At 37.7% G+C, this 20,058-nt stretch overlaps 1 protein-coding gene across 9 annotated transcripts in view; it reads right to left on the bottom strand.

Annotated features, from left to right (window-relative positions):
* DLGAP2 (DLG associated protein 2) overlaps nucleotides 1-20,058 on the bottom strand; it is a 468,772-nt gene that overhangs the window by 335,608 nt on the left and 113,106 nt on the right. For 2 of the 9 annotated variants that reach the window (XM_065056025.1, XM_065056029.1), the window contains exon 1: nucleotides 13,186-13,371. The exons of the other annotated variants lie outside the window; for them this stretch is intronic. The gene's annotated coding sequence lies outside the window, so the exon portion shown is untranslated. Of the gene's footprint in view, nucleotides 1-13,185; nucleotides 13,372-20,058 lie in introns of those variants that run through there. 9 annotated transcript variants of the gene reach the window in all.

Raw genomic sequence — 20,058 nt, 5'->3', positions numbered from 1 at the left:
AGCAATGCCTTCCTTTCAAACTGCAAGCAACCAACAATGAATACAAATAAAAAGTTAATTCTGACATACCATCCTTTTTCAGAAACAGAGTAGGAAAATAGTTACTGCACATTGTATGTGCTGATTAACATGGATCATGCACACTGAGACAACAAAAAGCCTTATAAGAACTTGCACCTTCACTCGTTTCTTCAGCAAACTAACAGGAAAATTAGGCAAGGGTCTTGGACATAGAAATTTTAGTCTGCTGTCCTTTCTAATCTTTGCAGCCAGAATCAGAAATGCAAAGGGCTAAAAAGTGCATCCTTCTTCTTTAAGCCAGATCTACTCGTATATAAAATCTCTTGAACTTGACAGGACAGAGTGGATGGACATCACCACAAGATGCATCACTTTGCTGTACTTAAGCAAAAATTCTTCCTTAAATCCCTCTGAGATTCATCACTATTGCTTTTCAACAAGACCACGGAAAACTCCAAAGGGGGATTTCAGCCTCATCAGGCCAAATGTAATTTGTCATAATATAATAATGATGAAGAATTATCTGCAGTTCTTAATTACTTGTCAGAATCCCATTACCCAACAAAAAACTAGCAATATCTATTGTCGATATCATTCCTAAACAAATTCTTAAGAAAAATAATCACAATAAATTATTACTTAATGGGTAAAACAATCAGAGAAAGACTCTGTTCACAGGCTTATATCTGTACTACCAGCTGCAGCGCTGGTAATCCAAAGAAAACATGAATGTTCATTTTAATTTCACACTTCATTAAGAATACAGGTGTAAAAAAAATCTAGCAAATAAAAAGTGACATGTTCTGATGGGAAAACACATAATTTTCATTTCCATATCAATATTTAAATAATTGAGATCAGAATCATTTAGATTTTTTTTTAAGGGGGGGATTTTCTTTGTTTTTTAAAGCCTGGTTAGCTCAGGTATTGATCGATAAGGGATGACCGTGGTTTCCATCCAGTCACTCTCCTAAATAAATCACTATTGTTTGGGAGATTGGTGGAAATGGATAAAATGTTCTGTCTGATGTCATTCTGCCTTTGAAACTATGCATTTTACTAATCCGTGGAACTCCCCACTGCTTTGAGAGCTGTGTTGAAACATAAATGGCCCAAAGGTTTGTGCAAAATATTCTTTAACCTAAGTAGTAACTAAATACCCTCTTCCACCATAGGCCTCAATACTGTAGGATGCCTGGTAGAAAGAGCCAAAGGTTAGGTGGTTGGCAGGCTTCCCCCTCATAGCCTACAAATCCGATTCTTAGGCAATTTCACATCAGGATTCCCTATACATTATAGCTGTTGTGACAAAACACTCCCATTGGCAGACAGATACTTTGCTTCCTATGAAATAGTCCTAACATTGACCAGCAAAGCTATGCTATGGTCATAAACCTGTGACACATAAAAAGATGTCAGAAATTATTTATATTCTGATATTACCAAGGTGGAAGATGCAACTGTGAACAACAATTCCTCTCTCATTTAGAGGCAAGACTTCAAAAACTGCTGGCTATCCTTAAATGCAAGTGTTGAAGAATGGTAATAATAACAACAAAGAGAAAGACAATCCTACAACAATACCAACAATAACATAAAAAAGCATTTTCCATTGATGCCTTCTTTTAAAGACAATAACATTTTATTTAAAAGTTCACTTTTTTTATTCTTACCAGCATTTCCAGAGGGCTTAATTTAGAGTCTCTTAATAGCCTACCCTTTATTTCTTCCTTTTCAGAGCGGCTGGTGCTTTTCACTGCAGTTGCATTTTCAGAATATACCCAAGAACTTGGTATCTCAAAAAGCTTATTGGAAAAGAAAAATAAACAGTAAACGCTTACTCTCCCTGTGGAGATGTGTAAGCTTAAGGTAGTTGAGAAGTGTCTCAACTTTGCACTGTTAAATTGTAACAAACTTTATAACAGAGGCATTATTTTTACCAAAGCTGCAAATATTTTTCTCAGGTAACACTGCCTCAGAAATCACTGCTCTGAGAATGTCAGTGTAGACTTTCTGACCCTTCCTTGTTTTGAGTAAAAACAGGTACCAGTGACTTGTGACAAATGACCGGCTTTTATCTTTCTACCTTTTTGTCTTCTGACCTACGTCCCATGTCAAACAGTTCTTTCACTTGCAATCCTATGTTCCTGGCTTTGCCTTCTGCTTCCCTGATTTTCTAAGTTCAACCAGACTAAAAAATGTTGTGAGACAATCTTTTCCTATTTGGTTTTGGACTTTACACATTCCTGGTGTCTCTGAAATATGCCCAGTAGCTATTACAACAAAAGTGAAGATGCTGCTCTAAGAAATCACTCTAGAAACTATGCAAAAAAACATAGCAAAGAGGTAGGACTTCAAGATGGCCAAAGGATGATCATGTTCTGGCTAAATCTCAAACCCACAAATGTGTTCTCCCTTGACAAGCTGAAGAACCTAGTGTGTCTTCTAGTACAATTGTGTTGTCAGTCTGTAAATGTGATCAGTAGCAGCATTTCAGAGAAAAACTTCACAAGAGGACCACAGGCTTATGACATGTCCGTGTCAGCTGTGTGCAAGAGGGAAAACAGATGCACATTTTCTGAAGCTGGAACCTCCATTTTCATATTTTACTTCATTGACCACGAGTGACAAAAATGAAATGTGAAGACAGCAACGGTAAAGACTGAAATGCCTTGGTTTTATGTCTGTGTAAACATATGTTTGCACAGAACACTGTAAATAACCAAGAATAGTTCACTCAGATATATGAGGGAATTCAAACATCTGCAAAACATCCTTTACACACATGTGAGATCCATACTGCAAAAAGCTTGCTATCATTTCTATTTAGCCACAGGTATTAAAAAGAACACAATATTTGTAAGTACTGAAACTACCAGGTTCAAGCTCCTGGTTGAGCCTTACCCAGTCATACAGTTTGAAGCCAAAAATACCCCAACTAAATTGTTAAGTCTGAATTACTGGAAATAATGGTCAGTAAGATTTTCTCTACTTATCTCTGTATTGAGTTTAATCATTTTTGGGTTTAGAAAGAAAAAAAAAAAAGTAAAATAAAACCTGAAAAAATGAATTATTCACATATAAACTGAACCTCTGCTTGAAGAGGGATCTGAAGTTTTAGCCCAGGGAATACAAAGAATGGGACTTTGAGATTTGGCTTTGTGGGAGAAACTGAGGAGAAAAAATGGGGAAGAGCAAAACCAGATAAACAAGATTTGTGGAAGAGAGAAAGATGTCAGCAGGTGCAGACAGCTCCAAGGCTTTCTCAGGGGCCAGTGAGCACCAAGGAGACACCCTACACCTGGGGCTCCAAGTGAAAGCACCATCTCCAAGTCATAGCCAGGAGAAACAGATAGCCCACAAATATTTGTTAACATTTCACGGCTCTTCGCTAATAATAACAATGTTATCTTGATTGTTTGGTGTGTCAACAAAATTCTGCTTCACCTATAATCTATGCTTTGCACCTCCAGCGTAACTACCATGTAAGCCCAATAGAAAATGTTTGCAGCTCTGCAATAGCTGGCGTTCCCGAGTTTGGGCCATTTGGAGTCAAAGCATATCATGAGGTTTGACATCACATTCAGGTCCTTGTTCTGGCAGGTACACGGTGATATGAGATGACAAACTTTGTTTGCAAGGTGAAACCAAGTCAAGTTCTGTAACCTCAAATGTTGCCATGAAACAAAACTGTTGTCTTCTTGCCGTATCTCATAGGCACTGGCACTAATCCATTTCCAGACATCACAGTTCATAAACTCAGAACTGTTATGGACTCAATAAAGTCAATCAATACATTAGTTAAGTGAGATGGAAAGATTTAGCTCTTAGCGGAAAAAAAAATAGAGCTCAGTATTTTTTGTTGCTGTTTTTGGGCATCTCAAAATAATACATTAAATGCCAAGGAAACTGAGTTCAGACAGACACCCATGCCTTAGCAAATTGACTTGAAACAGAATCAGGAAAACAAAGACTTTTTATTCTGTTTAAACAAATTCAGATGTCTTCAAAGCAAAGACCACTTCTTACTATCTGTTTTACAAAGACGTCTTGAAGGGCTTTTCTTTTGGCGCTATTTCATATTGAGTATGTGAAAGACTTGACAATATACTCGTTTTGTCAAACTTTCAAGTATCAACAGATCACTGGTGATTTTTCAAAGGTAGAAAAACCTACAGTACTTAAATGACTCTTCCGTAGTGCCAAATCTGAGCTAGATATAAAGACATGGTACAGTGGTAGTGGGAGGAAACATGGTAAACTGGATCCCACAATATGCATTAAAAATAAATTTCCATGCAAATTCTCTTCAATCTTGCATGTTAACTTAAAGTAATAGTGGTAAACAGCTGCATGTATTTACACACATCAAAATAATCAATAGTGTATGTTGACTTATCACAATCTTTATGTGTCCTATTTTATCAGCAACTTCGCCTTCTATTTTAGAAACTAAATTATATTATATTTAATGCTTCATTTTTTGTAGAGAAAATACATATTCATGGGACATGGCTGGGACAGGGAAACTGCATATTTGTAATAAAAAAAACCCCAGAATACTTTAATGAAATTATACACAATACTCTGTACTGCAATATTCAATACCCAAATATACAATAAATTCATACAATAGCAGTCACATCTTGTCCTCCTCTATCAGCCTACATTCTTTTTTCAGAGAATCCTGCTCCCACCCCAAAAGTTCCCAAACTGACATGTACTAGAACTTTTAATCCATTTCTTTTAGCTTGATTAAATCCAGAGGCTTCTAGCATAAACTGGCAGCTATAATATGCAGCAAAAGGACTGTTTAGCATGACCACTAAAAACAGCAAAATTATTTCTGACATAAACAAAATAGTGGAAATATTATTTCAGTAGATTATTTCTATTAAGTTTCATGTTTGTTTCAGAAAGACAATGTGTGCAAGTCTACTCATCAACAGTGGTAAGTAATAGGAAGTAAAATCCTCTAGCAATAGCTCAGAAAAGCATATTTCTACACATTGGTCAACTGTCTCTTCTTTAAGTGTGGCTTAGAGCCAGAGAATGACATGACAAAAATGCAGGTATCACTGGTAGATTTTTTAACCCTGCCAGCGTGCAAAGGAAAAGCATCAGCAATAACATTCATATTCACAGTGACAACCTTTGATGCTTTCATAATTTAGATTTGACCTCAGCGAGAAACTTGGCAAAAGACTGTTGTGTTCCTGTCATTCTAGTCTTTTATGCAAAGGACAAAACCCTCCCTGCATCAACCCTTCATCGCAATTGCCCAATAAGAACCTACAAATTTTTGATAACTAGGATTTTGCAGACTAGAACTGAAGCACACTGGCAAAGCTGATATGTGTAGAAGTCACTATGGTTACTGCCTACACTTGCTTTGCCTCCAATAAAAGCTTTCATTTCCATGAGCATTAAAATTCACCAAATGCACCAAAATTATTCAGACAAAAAACCCCCCATCTCTTCACTTTATAAGCCTTTTAGCTGTGTTGCATTTATCTTTTTAAGTTTAGACTCTTGGCTGAGGCACATTATTACACATCTGTGTATAAGGACAAGTAGTGCAGTAGAAGCCTTGCAGTGGAAATGCTGCGTTAGACCCCGGTTCAGCAGCCTGTGTGGAACAGCCCTCTGCTCTTGACCAGTGCAAAGCCGAACCCCAGAAAACGCTGTGCTGGACGCCAGACAAGAAGCACTAGCTGGAGAATTAGCAAGCCAAATTCAGCTTAATACACTCAGTATTTTTGTAAATCTTCCCACTTCTAAAAAATTAAAAGTCCATCTTTCCTGATTAAGTTCCCCATCTGTTGTAATAAGAAGTAGCTATAAGTAAAGCTATTTTTTTGTTTGCTTTGTTTTATCTTATAGTAATCAGCATGATTCTTCCTTTCAGTATTCTTACATAAATGTTACACTGGCTAGAGCTTACAATGTTTCCTGAATTCACTGTTAGTTGGTATGCCATAACACTGTTTTATAAAACTGTGTCCAGTGGCTGTGACCTCAACAGCTCCTAAAAAAACAGTTATTACTTTTATTCTCTTACTGTAGGTAACTTCCTACTTAAGATCCTCCCTGCATGTCAGGTGATTTTGCTCCCTGTTATTGCCTGTTATTTTTAAAACCTGCCTGAGCCATGATCGCTGCTCCTCCTACATCTAAGTAACCCTTTCTTCCTCCCTTCACCTCAATACCTCCTTACAGCTAATTGCATTTAATCACCAGGTGACATACCTAACGGAGGTAGATCAATGTACTCTTTATCAGTTCAGCTATTTCACTTTGTTTTCTCTGTATCTGATTTTGCTGACAATCCCCTTAGGTGAACGTTCTCAATATTGCTCTTCATACTCCCCATGAGGTCTTTTGGGAAGGTTTCACTTAGAATTTTTCCCTTCTTTTTCAGGAAGGGCAGAGTGTTCACTGGGAACAGGACATGCAGATAGAATATGTGCAACCTTCAGCAGCAATTACACTGAACCACAGCTATAGTTTGTAAAGAAACAATGCTGTCAGAGGCTTATTCTTGCCTCTGAGGCAGGATGTATAGTCCCTTCAGCACTCAATTGCACATAATCTCTTTGAGCATTGCCAGCCTCAGGTTTAGATTGGATATTAGGAACAATTTCTTCACAGAAAGGGGTGTCAAGCATTGCAACAGGCTGCCCGGGGAAGTGGGCAAATCACCATCCCTGAAGGTGCTAAGATTCTTAGGGACATGATTTAGTGACAGTGTTGGACTCGATGACCTTGAGGGTCTTTTCCAACCAAAATGATTCTATGATTCTAGGTACTCAGACAACACCCCCAAAAAACACAGATGGAGCTTTCCAAAAATCAGAAATGCAAATTTCACTTGATACTCAGTTTTTAGTTGGTATATTCAGATCAGATTTCCAACCTGTAAGAAGTAAGACTACTGTCTGTCATACCATTACTGTCTTAACCCAGTTGTAAAACAAAGCTTCTCCTGTAAGCCCTCAGAATAACACACTTTGGACAATGCATTAAATGGCACATTGAACAACAAATCAGCAGTTGTGACTTTTTCATGCATAATTTCCCTTTAGGTACATTAAAGAGAGAGGAAGGTACTTCCTACAAGTTCAAAGGCCTCAGCTTTTAGTTTTAAAAGAGTTTAATTCACTGTGTGAAATCTCCAGTCTTCAAGGACAAACATGTTGCAGGGCAACTAAATTATGCTTTCAACAGAATTCATCCATATCTATGTAAGTCATAGAAAGTGGTATTAATAGTATTGAACAATTCTCTGCTCAAAATTTTTCAACGTAAATGAGAATGTGGAAAACGTTTTCCTTCTGTTGAAGTCTTACTAAATTCACTTGTGTCCAGGTTTCAGCAAAAACAGAATTGCAGTTTAGTGGAAGCTTATAAAAGCTGGGTAACTGTGGAGAGTACACCAAAAGGCTGATCTTTATTGGTAAAGTGCTACTCTGACTTTTAAGCTGTTTTCTGTTACTCTTGCCTACTAACTTGTGCTCCTGTCTTCCTTCCTGGGAGAAATGCCAAAAAAATAAAGTGACCTCTGTATACGAACTATTAAGAATGTCACATCATGCTACTTAAAATATGTTATAAGCTGGCTGGCACAGAAACACATTTTCTTCTGTTTGGGAACACATATAATGTACAATGAAAATTCACAGCCCAGCTTCTCGGGAACTGACAAGTCACACTACATATGGCTTCATATAGGGGTTCAGCTGCAGCATTATAAGATATAGCAGAGTATGTTAATCCATAAACAGGATAATTTATAATGAGACAACATTTAAGACAAATACAGACCTTGTTCAGATCAAATTAATACAAGTTAGGGATCAAATGACCTGTAAAGCTATGAATTAGGTTTTAGAAATCATTCTAAGCAAAGCTAAACGCACATAGAAGACATGCCCTCATTTTACCTAAAGCACAGACAAATACAGTGCAGATTCACAATCATAGAAATTGAGTACACAGTGTAAAGAAAACACAGCTATAAAAAAGCCATTACCAAATAGAACACAGCTGGCAAACAGATTTAAGGAGGTAATGAAGATGCTGAGGAAATGGCAACTTTTGAGGGCCTGGAAGATGTAAGAGACAAAGTGAGCCGCAAGTGGTGAACAAGAAGAGGGAGCAGAGAAAGCCTGCGAGACAATAGCCAGGGATGGAAGCAAGGATAAGAGTCTTTGATATTAAAAGGGAAACCTGCCCTGCAGCCCATTCTACCATACCCATATCTGTCAGACAGGCAGTGGAGAGTTTGCAATTGTTCCCCGCTGCTAGTCTTGTGTCGGCGCCGCTGGCTGCAGGGCTCCTCCAGGAGGAGTTCACCTCCGCTTGTAGCCAACCCCGGTGTAACACAAGTGGACAGCTCCATCTAGAGGGCAAATATTCCCTCGGCTGTTAAAATAGCATAATTGCAACTCTAATGTATTTCTTTCGTTTATCCACAGGTCAGCACGTACTCAAATAGCACTCCGAGCCGCTGCCCTCTCGGCAGGGATTTCCAGTTGGGGGGAGCGAGCCCCAGCCACCTCACCTTCTGCAAATTCTGAGCAGCTGAAAATAAAACCAAGCTTTCTCCAAAACCTACCTCTTCATTCGAATGGTCTCCAACACAAAGCCTGCCAGACCAATTTTGCGGCATCCATAAAATGCCACAGATCAAAGGCTACACTCATTCTGGTTCCAAAGGCAAAGGGTTCATGAACTCTTTACCACTGGTGTCCCATAAGAAACAGACAGCCAAAGTATTTCTAACTAATATCTTGATAAACACAGCTATATTCAGTAGCAAACAGCATCAGTAGTTAATACAAAGTTAGACAAAATTTTAAAATGCTGAGATTATCAAAGAGGATGTTTATAATCCCTTCTGCTGCAAAGACTTTCTTTACTGAACAAAGAAGCTGCTATCATTTTCTATTGATCAATTAACAAATATCTCCAGCAACATACTGATACTGTTAAGGAGCCTGACAATGCTAAGAGCACCAAATCACACACTTTAAAAATAATGATATGCAAGCCGAACTTCATCCTCTCCACTGCTGGGATGTGGGCTCTGTGCCAGGCTGTTCTCACAGAAGAGCTCCTCTTCTGCACACATCAGGAAAAAGCCTTCGAGTAGATGTGTCTCAACTCCCTTCTCTCCCAGTCACAGGCCAAAACATGTACCACAATGTAATTTTAAAAGCTTAATTCCACTGTAGCTTACTGTACTGTAAGTGCTTATTCAAACAGGCAACTAATTATATCAATATTATTTCTCCTGTTCATTGTTTTTCAGGCTCACAGGATATGTATCACCAAATCTGCACTTTTTATAAATCAATATATTTAGATTCAGACAAGCTGTGTATCTGAGCAACAGTACAGCAAGGAGACACTGTTGTCTATGCATTAAATTTTCTCAGATTACTCATTTATTATACAATACTGTTCTAAATTTTACCCAGCACTCTCTTCCGGTGCTTGTTAGTGAGGAAGAAAATTTTGATTCAAACAAGTATCCATTCTTCAGGTTAGGTATAAGCAGTTAATAGGAACAAATTTAAGACTAAAACTGCTGAGTTGATAAATATAAGTAAGACATATTTGGGGGGAAAAAGAAGAAAGAAAAGAATGGTCCTTTTCCTACAAAGTTTAACTGCACAACTGGCTACTCATTTCTTAACCTATTATTTTCCTGTGTTTTTTTCTCATTTAGTATGTGTTATTGCAATAAGAATATAAAGCTAAATAAACAGAAGCAGAGGCAACAAATTTTGCAGTTCTAGGTTTGGGGTCTTTTTGTTAATGGGTATATATTTCATGAAGCTTTTTGTTGTTTTTTGTTTTTTTTTTTTAAAAAAAAAGGATTCATTGCTTAAAACAAAAGCAGCAAACTACACAGTCATTTCTTCCCTGACTTCTTCCTACTGTATGAATTCAGATCCAGTTTTCTGTTATTCAAAACAAAATTAGTTGCAGTGATGAGTCATATTTTCATGGTAGCAAAGAATGTAAGATGTATGCCTATTTATGAAGCACATGTAAAACAGTGCATCTGAAGTTTTTTAAGGTCTCTTCTAAGAGAAGTGCAAGAGCATGGGTGAAGAGTAAGCTCAGTGGTGGTAAGGAAAGAGCCCAGTGGACTCCAGCATGTGCTTGCAAATACGCGTAGATATTACTCAATTGCACTGAATCTGCATAAACACCCATGGTAAGAACTGGGTATCAATCAAATGAAAACACTAGAGCTGACCTCCAAAGCAGCTCTACTGATTAGCAGTCACTTATGCTCAAAGACATTTCCACCTTGCAAGCTCAGCTTCATCCCTTGGCGTCAGACCCAGAACAGAGCAGCTCTCGAGCAAGTCCTGCCTCTTTGCAGTGATCTGGCTTTGCAGCGCCCGGCACTGATGTAAATCAACAACTCAAAAACCAGTGGGCTCAGTGGCCACGGAAGTGGCACCATTTCTGTACCTCTGAAACATACCCCACAGTCCCAGTCTTTGCTTGGGTGGTCCAAAACTGAAGAAGATACAGGTGAGAGATGGACCATGGACTTTCATTATTACAGTAAGTTTTTGGAGGTGGTCTCTTTATGAAAACCTGAATTATTCTAATTCAATAAAAGAGAAGAACAGCTTAGGTCAAGGTGTACTGCTCATACAGGTGAATAAAGTATGGAGCACAAGGTAGAATGCTCAGAAAGATGTAGAACGTGGTCTATTATGGTATATATCTAAAGAAGTGGTACAGGGTAGAGGCAATTTACAAAAATGTAACATAGCCTTCTCTGTGCGTCAAGAACACACGTGGCACATAAAATGTGCCCATGAGATTTTGAAGATTCTATCCTTTTCTTGCTCTACCTGAAAATGGTAGAATATATGAACAATTACTTAGGGAGACTAGGCTACAGAAGTATCCACGAGTGTAATCCCAAAACTTCAAATGTCAAAATCAGAACAAGCCTGAGACTATTTCAGTTATGGTAGATCAATGTTCCTGGTCCAAATTAGTCAGCTGCCTGTTATGCAAGATCATCCTCCCTGCTAGTCATTCTCACAGGGTATTTACAGAACACTACATGGTGAGAATCTGAGAGAAGGTACTACCAGGAGGAGGCTACTTAAAAAAGAACATACCGCATGCATTTGCAGGCAGACATTTAAGTAGACATTTCTATACTGGACCTGCTTTTTCACATTCCATCATATACGTGCACACACATATGTATATAAACACATGCATACATGTTTGCATGTCATTGCAGGTAACATAAGAAGGAAGGAATACATAAATACGTCTAAAAAATATCGCTAGGGCAAGAAATCTTTCTGTTATTTTTCAGATAGCACAGGTTCATTTGGAAATAGCTTTCAAAATGCAGCCTTTGGAGAAAAGTATTTCACAAATCAAACTGACTGTCTCAAAGTCAAAAAAAAAAAAAATTTTTGCCATTATAACATTTACTGGAGTTGGAGGAAGAGGGAAGAGAGAAATTAGGGAAATTTGGGTTTTAATCATCTCAGTGGTTTCAAATTTCTCCTTTTCCAGATGTTTCATCCAATGTCCTGAACAAGTTGTAAACCACCTCATTAAAAAGATCACAGCCAAACACACACAAGATATTTTAGCACAAGGATCTGTTGCTCTTCAAGTCTCTTTCTATTTTGCCCAGTTTCATCTGTATGGGATAATTTCTGCCTGCTTAACTCATACTAAAAGGCTCCTTTTAAGAAAAAAAAACATAACAGAGGAAGTGAACATAAAGTGGAGTAGCTCAAAAAATCTATTTGAATAGCCTTTTGTTATTGTATCATATGACAGCATTACTCTGTATGCAGATTTATCTCCATTACTGCTCTATCAATACACTCACAAAGAAGCCAGAGAAGAGAAGACCAGTAATGTTCCGATTTGTCATCATTATTTTTACTGTATGTTTTCGTTTTTATTTCTTAAGAGGTATAGTAAATGAATTAAAAGAAGTTTGATTCATTTTATTTACTCGGAATACAATCTGATCTGCACTGATTCAGGGTCCATCTTATTTGCTAAAGGCACAGGACAGGGAACTGGGGTTGTTGAACCAAGCTGAGAGTTTGGCTACTTTTCTTTGACAAATAGCAGTATTCTTCAATAGCACTTGACCAAATATGCAGGAGTTTCAGCAAAGCCCGCCAAACTCCAAATGATGATGATTTGGCACAACCTGAGGTAACACTTAAAGCAAGTATGGCCAAATGAGTTCTTGCATTCAGTTAAAATGAAATGGACTATAATATAAATAGATCAAAATCAGGCCCAGATCCTGCAATTCACTGTGCAGGCAGACTGTCAGGTGCAAAATCAGCACTTTGGTGAGCAGAAATCTAATGAGGGAAAGCTCTAAAAAAACCCCCAAAAAAACCAACAAAACCCAAAAAGAACTGCTAGAAGAAAAAGTACTGAAATCCTGCACATAACTGGAAATATTTGCTAAATACCACAGACGTTAATAAACAACTTAAGAGAAATTACTTACAGCCTATAAATGACTATCTTAACGTAGTGAAAAGAATTTCATGCAACAATGTGTCAAGCCGGTTCAGAAAAAGCTCTAAAATAAGCCTGACGACTATGTTTATCTACAGCAAAGTGTTTTAATAAGTATTAACCAGTCCAAGAAGCGGTGCACTCCCTGAGCACAACACAAGTGACAAGGATTTTGGAAGAAGACTAAAGATGAGAGAGAAGGAGCAAAAGGTTAAACATAGAAATCCCAGAAAGAAAGGAGTCTTTAAATGCTGGGCTTTTTTGAGAACTGCAGCCTACAATGCAGTTCCTCTGCTTCATGTTTGCTCCGAATTAATAAAAAAAATGAAGCAGTCTGGTATCCTTAAAGAACCAGTTTTACAGAGAAATCTATTTACGTTAACAGGATAGGTTGCATCATGTTATATAAATAAAATGTTATACTGTGACACAAGGATCTGCTAGGAAAGTCGGAAATTCGATTGAAAGAGATGCTGTGAGAAATCTGCAAACCTGAACACCAAGGAGAAAAATGAAACAAAGAAAACAGAACAGGTTTCTAGACATTTCACAGAGAAAAATATGTACAAATAATAAAGGAACAACAACAAGAACAACAACAAAAAGCCTTACCATGATGTTTGCACAACTGTGTGTCTGTAGCCCATGCTATAAATGTGGATACCTTCTATTCTCATCATCTCAGCCCCTCTAGTGGCCAGTACCTGAAGATCTTGCCTTCAGGAGGGACAAGATCTATCAGTATGTACCATTTGCTGCTGCTCCTGTATCTTGTCAGTGATTTTTTTCTTAATTGTGTAATTTTTTCTGGAGATATAACTTGTCACCTTTTATTAGCATTTTTTTTCAGTGCCGCTGCTGTGTGAATACATTTAATTGCTAAGCAACAAAGAGTAAGCTCTGCACAGCACGTTCAATTACTGCATTCCCTGTGCTATGCATTGTTACTAGTGCACTTACATAATATGAAATACGAAAAATGGTAAAAATATTTATTTCTGTTTCCATAGTATCTAGAAGCCACAAGCTGGAATCAGGCTCCATTGTGCTAGCCACCAGGCAGAGAGCTAACAACTGAACATGAGAGCAAGTGAACCAATGCAAAGGGGAGAAAAGTTAAAATAAGGCGGAGTTTCTGCATTTGCGCAGGTGAATAGGCTAAATTTTAGGCTCAGAGGTGACTACCCACCTACAGCTGGACATTAGTGATTTTCTGGCATGAAGAATCTATCCCTGTGGCTAAAATTCCTCAAATACTTGAGGCATTTGTAAGCGCAGTGCTCACAAGGCACAAAGCAATAACATGTGACAAAAGCTTACCAGTTGGGAATAACGCACGCATGCATCTGTGCTGCATCAAGAAATAACCTCTCTTAACTTTTCTCTTCAAGGTGTAGAAAAAACAGGGCAGCCAGGATTTTCTCACCAAAAATTATATTTCACTTTCTGCCTTTCCTATCCAAATGTACATTTGCCCCTGCAATTGAAGGGTGCTACCTCCGCAATCTGAGCTTGGTGTGAACGTGGATTATTTGAGTTTGTCATAAAAGAGCCTGCAATTCTATCTTTCAGTTATGGAAGAACAGATATGTTTGCCAAAGAGTTCTCATTAGTCCTGAAACGTAAAATGACAGTGATCCATTCTTGCTTTTGGCATGATTACTAGCCATTATATTTCATCACAGTCTAAAGAGTGGTTTATCTGCAACATTCAGCAGGAAAAGAAGCTTGGAAAATGAAGTCGTTATTGTGTAGGTTATCACAATTCTTGCACAAACTTGCACAACCACATATAACTATTTCTATTTCTGCAGTTAGACAGACATTTAGGTATTGGGCCTGACTCCTGCTGTGCCCCTTTAACATCTCCCAAGTAGCCCAAATCAGATGTAAGCTAGCTACAAAGAACCAGTTGGGAAGACCTGGTAGAATCCCCCCTAACTTTATCTCAGGATATTGTATACCACGAATTATAGCAAGTATACTTCAAGACAGGTATCTGGTCTATTAGTCCCAAGGATCAAGAGGAATGTTAGGAAAAATAGGCAGTTGCTGTTAAATCATGGACAGTCATGTACACAGTCCTTCTGATTTCCTCTAACATTTTTACATACAAAGAAACTTAACTTCTCTAATAGCCAATGAGTTCTATCTCTTTTGGAGGGAGAGAGACGAGACATGTGGTCGTGTTCTGGGCACACTGTCCTTTATACTCCATTGGGAAGACCAACCAAACAGCATTCTTCTAAATGAACCACAGCAGGACCCCACAAAGAACATTATCAAATTCCTAAACTAATTAATTAAAGCAGTACTTAATCCCACAAAGTGCTTCTGCATTCAGCTACTCAAAACATTAATTACTTAACCCCTAAAATATCTTTGTGAATTTATTCTTTTCATTGTTATTTCGTAAGAGAGGAGATGGTTGCTTGGAGAGGCCATATATTTCCAAGAACTAGAGAGCCAAATCCTGTAGTCAAAGCCTCTTGATCCAAATGCATGCCAGAGAACCAACTGCCAACCAGGAGACCCCATTTCTGCCTCCTGGATGACTTTTGAAGAATTTGGTACAGGACTGAGACAGAGATTTGTGAAATAAATACAGAAGAAAATGACAGACTTTCCAGTTACTAGAAGGAGCTCAGTGATTTCCTTATGATCTAGAGTCCTATGACTCCTTGAACTAAGGGTTCCACAAAAGGTAGCACAGAAAATAAGTCTCATGTCACTGGTTCTTCAGATAGAAACTTTGAAAACCCAATGAACAAGGCAAATTAATGGTATATTATATTATACTTTGTGTGCTGATAACAGTAAGAACTTAAGCTTTTCCTGACATTTAACTTCCTAGCATTCAAAACCTACTAAATGAATAGGTATGCTTCTACATTTCATAACACTGCTCACTTCTGAATTCTCACACTGAACATTAATGGTTTCTCCTGCTTAGCTCAAGACAGCAGGATTACCTTATTTTATGGGATTTTCCCTAAGCATCAGTCTACACATGAAACACATCTGGGCCTAGCATAACTTTCTTGAATTTGGACAATCTCATAAAACCCTTAGGGTTCAACCCTGTGACGGCTCCAGCATGACTGGGAAGTATTCAGTGCACAGCACAATCTCTGAATTTGAGCTGCAGTGACATCATGTGCAATCTAGCCAACAGGAAGGGAAAATAAAGGTTACATCTGATCATTTCAATCACACACTTTACAGCACAGAGTTCTTACAAATTCTTTGTTATTCCCACATTTTTTATAATTGTCCTTTCATTCCTTCAAAGAAGAATTGTAGTCATAACTTGTTTGGCTTTGAGGAGTTCAAGAGGTAAGTATACAAGTTAAGTGTGTGTAAGTACACAAGCCCTTAATAACATCCTTTGCCGTTAAAAACATGCTTTAACTTTGGTCAGCCCTAAATTGGTCAGAAAATTGGACTAGATGATCATTGCAAGCCCCTTCTAATTGAAATATTCTATTCTATTCTATTCTATTCTATTCTATTCTATTCTATTCTATTCTATTCTATTCTATTCTATTCTATTCTATTCTATTCTATTCTATTCTAATGTTGGTTACAGCAGGCAGAGATCCCAGGGCAGGCAGGGTGGTGCCTCAGTCCAACTGTAGCAGTGCTGCAAACACTCTGGGCTAATGGGATCTGGGAAGGGAACTTCTTTTTCATATAAAGCTGCATTACAGAACATGCCTACTTACAATAATAATGAATGGGAAACTAAGCCTGCACTTGTCAGACTTTCAGCTCTCTTTTATCCAAAAGAGCACCGACAGCCGCAGTAGCCTTCACTCATACTTGCCATATTGCAAGGGTCAATGGGACATTTTCGAAAGGTGTACGTGTAAAAGGCTCAGAGATATTTCTCGGTTCAGGAAACAAACGCTGCATTTTGATTGCTTTTTTTCCTTTGCAGACAGGTCATTCAAAGGAAGTGAAGGCCATGCATTCACTGAGAACAAGCATATGGAGAACCCAATGGGGTTCTTCCCCAATTTCAGTGCTTTAGGCATACTAAACATCAACAGCTTCCATGGTTTTTTTCTGGAACTATTATTTTCTATGTCTACCACTTCATGTGAGGTTTGTCTTTAAACCAATCTGTTAACACATGAAATTAATGTGCCCTTTTTTGTCACACCAGTGTGGGGAGATAATTTTATCCTTTATCCAGTCTGGAAGTACTCATAGGACAGATAGCAACTAAATAAGCAATAGCTGAGCAATAGCTGTGAATTTTATTGTTGTAATATTATTAATTTAAGTGTTCTATAAACCAGTTTGTTAGGGATGGGCATAAGAGAGCAGAACATGATAGGAATTTCTGTAATTTAGTACCTCAGAGCAACGAACAGGAGAGCACATCTTCAAGCACTTGCCTCCAAATCAATGCTTCCTTGCTTCTAAGGTCAAGACAGGGAATGTTTTATTTGTAATATTTTAGAAATGGCTAAATGCTGCTCAAATGACAAAACTTCTAGAACTTGTACATTACTTAAACTTTGACCCTCCTAGAATCTGGTAGGATTTATACATTACAAGAAAAAGGATCGTCAGCTCCTGAAATAACGAGGTGTAGTCAATCTTTATTATATTCTAAATTTTGCTGTCATAATGGTAGATGAAAAATCCTTCCCAATTCCAAATATTTCAGCCAGCTGAAAGTGGGTTATGGGGTGGGGGTGGTGGGACATCCCACACAATCATGGTACCTAAAATCAGCAATTAGTAACAAACAAAATTAGTAAAAATAAGGGTCATATATTTTAGACACTTACTAAATTAATAAGAATAAGGTTCACAGATGTTAGGTTTTAGGCACTTATTAGGCATTAAGTCACAAGAATAGTATCTGTTAAAATAAGCAGAAGAAGGTTAGGAGACAATACTCTTGCTCTCACCAGATGAGGTGACAAGATCAGTGCAAGGAGCAGTCCATACTGTTTTGGTTTTGGTAACAACCTGAATTACAAAGGAATGTAATGCATATGCAGAGGATTTCTTGGAAATATAATGAATATGTATGAGCTGTGTGAATACAACCTATGTCTGGGAATTGTTCGGGGCCCTCACTAGGTGGAGCGATCCTTTGAGGTGCCTGAGTGATGCACGCCAATCATTAAATGGGATGCTTGCTTTTAAAACCTTACACCCTGGTTTTAGGAATTTCTTCAATTAGCTGATTTTACGGTATCAATCAGCAACAGTTGTATGGGGCTGACAGGACACCAGTAAAATTTCAGGAATAATTCAAAACTTAGAGTAATGTGTCTCTGCAGAGAGGTAACAAATATTGGGTGAAATCTTATAGCTCTGTCGAAAGTTCTTTGTGACATATATCAGTGAAAGAGGTCTTTGTCGCCTTGCTCCATTTGCTCACGACAACAAGAATGAAACCCCAAAACTGACAAATACAAATTTTCAGTAATCTTTATTAAGACATACACATTTGCAGATCCAGGAAAAAACTGAAAGGCTCTCATCTACGTTTCCCAGAGGAAAAAGAAGGGAAGAGGTAAGAGTTAGGACTGTTTTGAATGTAGAACTCTACTCTCCATAGCTGTGGCCATCTACCAGCTCTTATGTCCATGCTACTATTTTCATGCCATTTGGTAAGTTTGCTTATGCCTTGATTTAGTCCAAATTAGTGCTGCAGAGGATAAAAGATAACGGACCTATTGGGAAAACAAACAAACAAACCAAACCAACCAAACAAACAACAACCAACCAACCAACAACAACAACAACAACTTTCCGATATTGAAGATCAGACTGATTTTCTTCAGAAATAATTCTCAGTAGGCTGAAGGAAGCCTTCACAGTTTTTCTAAAATACTGAAGGTATTGGATGAGGCGCACTTTGCATTCTTGACTACAATATAAGTGTGCACAGTTTTTTACTGTATGCTCTAATATGAAGAAAACTGCGATGTTCTACTGACATGCAAAAAAAGTGTATCTGAAGTAGTGTTGTATTATATACAATATAAAATTAAGTACAGTGGAATTATGCAGTATGTTGTCCTTCACCAGCACTGATAAACATCAAGTGTTTTCACAAATGCGTCCGTTATGTTGTCTCAGAATGCTTCATAATTAACATTATTAGAAGAGGAAAACTCTGTTCTGTAAAAGCAGTGCAGTTATGTGACTTTCATAATACCTACCATGCAGTCCATTAACCTCAGCAATTTTAAGTAGTGTCATAGTCATCCGTGGCATTTCAGATTTCTTACAGCTTCAAATCTGTGGGCAGCTTCACAAGCTTTTTGCAAAGCTTCTCATGACTAGGACATCTGTAAAATTCCCTCCACACTTTTCTTCAATTCATCTTGTTACGCACTCAGTAATTCACATCTCTGAATAAGGATAAAGATAGGTCCTTAAAACCATGCTCTACTGAACACGGCATCTTTTTTAAAAAACCTTATTGATAATTTTAGATGCTGTAAGATATTAAAAGCATGCCGTTTCTCAGTCTTACCTTTTATTCTCATTTCAATGTGAGTTTTTGATGAGCAGCATACTCAGTTGAGTCTCATAGTGAGGAGTCAAAACAATTGGATATCAAACTTCTGGCTTTTACCAACTAATCCACCATTTAACATATGTGCCTTCAAAGGTTTTAGCAACTTCACTATTTAGGTGAAAAGAATTTATATATTTTACAGTCATACAGAACAGTGCAACACTGTCTGATGTGTTGCTTAGAGACAACAGCTCACAGCAGAATCCTAAAATATTCAAGAAATTACAATATTGTGTGAGTATCAGTGGCTAGTATTTTAATACTCTCCTTTTGTATTTTGTAAAAGTGATTTTCAATCTAGAAGACAGTACAGGGAACACACTTCTTTTTAGGTAAATAGTCATTGAAAGTTCTCTCTTCTGGTTTTTAATTTCCACTTAGTTGCTCTCGAATTTGACCTCTCTCCTGATGTTCATTTTGCTGATAATTTTTGCTATTCAATAACTGTGAAAGAAAGAGTATTAGCTACGGCTTTGAATTTCTTCCTGGATGTGTACTCAGGAAATACAAACGGGTTGAACAGGGATGTTAAATTTTGGCACAGTGGTTTTTGTTAATTTCTTTAATCCACAGAAGGAAAACATCAGTGCATCTTCGTTGATTCTGATCTTATGAAACTGGTATTCTTTTCCCGCAAGGAATCAAAATTAAAGCAGAACTGCTATAAAAATAATGTCTTTAAGTAACCTCTCTTAAAACCACTTGTGGTTCTGCCTTCTTGACATAAATATGCTTGTATTTCTGATATAGATTTGTGAGAGAGGCCTATCTGAAGAAATGTTGGGTCATGATGCTAAAGGAATTCAGAGATCAGCATGAACAGAAGAGCATGTCATCTCTTCTTTTCTGGCTGACAGTGCTAAATAATGTTGCACCACATAACTCAATGTAATATAATACAAAAAAGATATTTAGATCCTCAGAGCATGCTA

This window comes from Columba livia, chromosome 3, assembly GCF_036013475.1.
Source record: "Columba livia isolate bColLiv1 breed racing homer chromosome 3, bColLiv1.pat.W.v2, whole genome shotgun sequence".
Lineage (NCBI taxonomy): Eukaryota > Metazoa > Chordata > Aves > Columbiformes > Columbidae > Columba > Columba livia.
The sequence above is the reverse complement of the archived record's forward strand: the minus strand, read 5'-3'. Positions and strand labels throughout refer to the sequence as shown.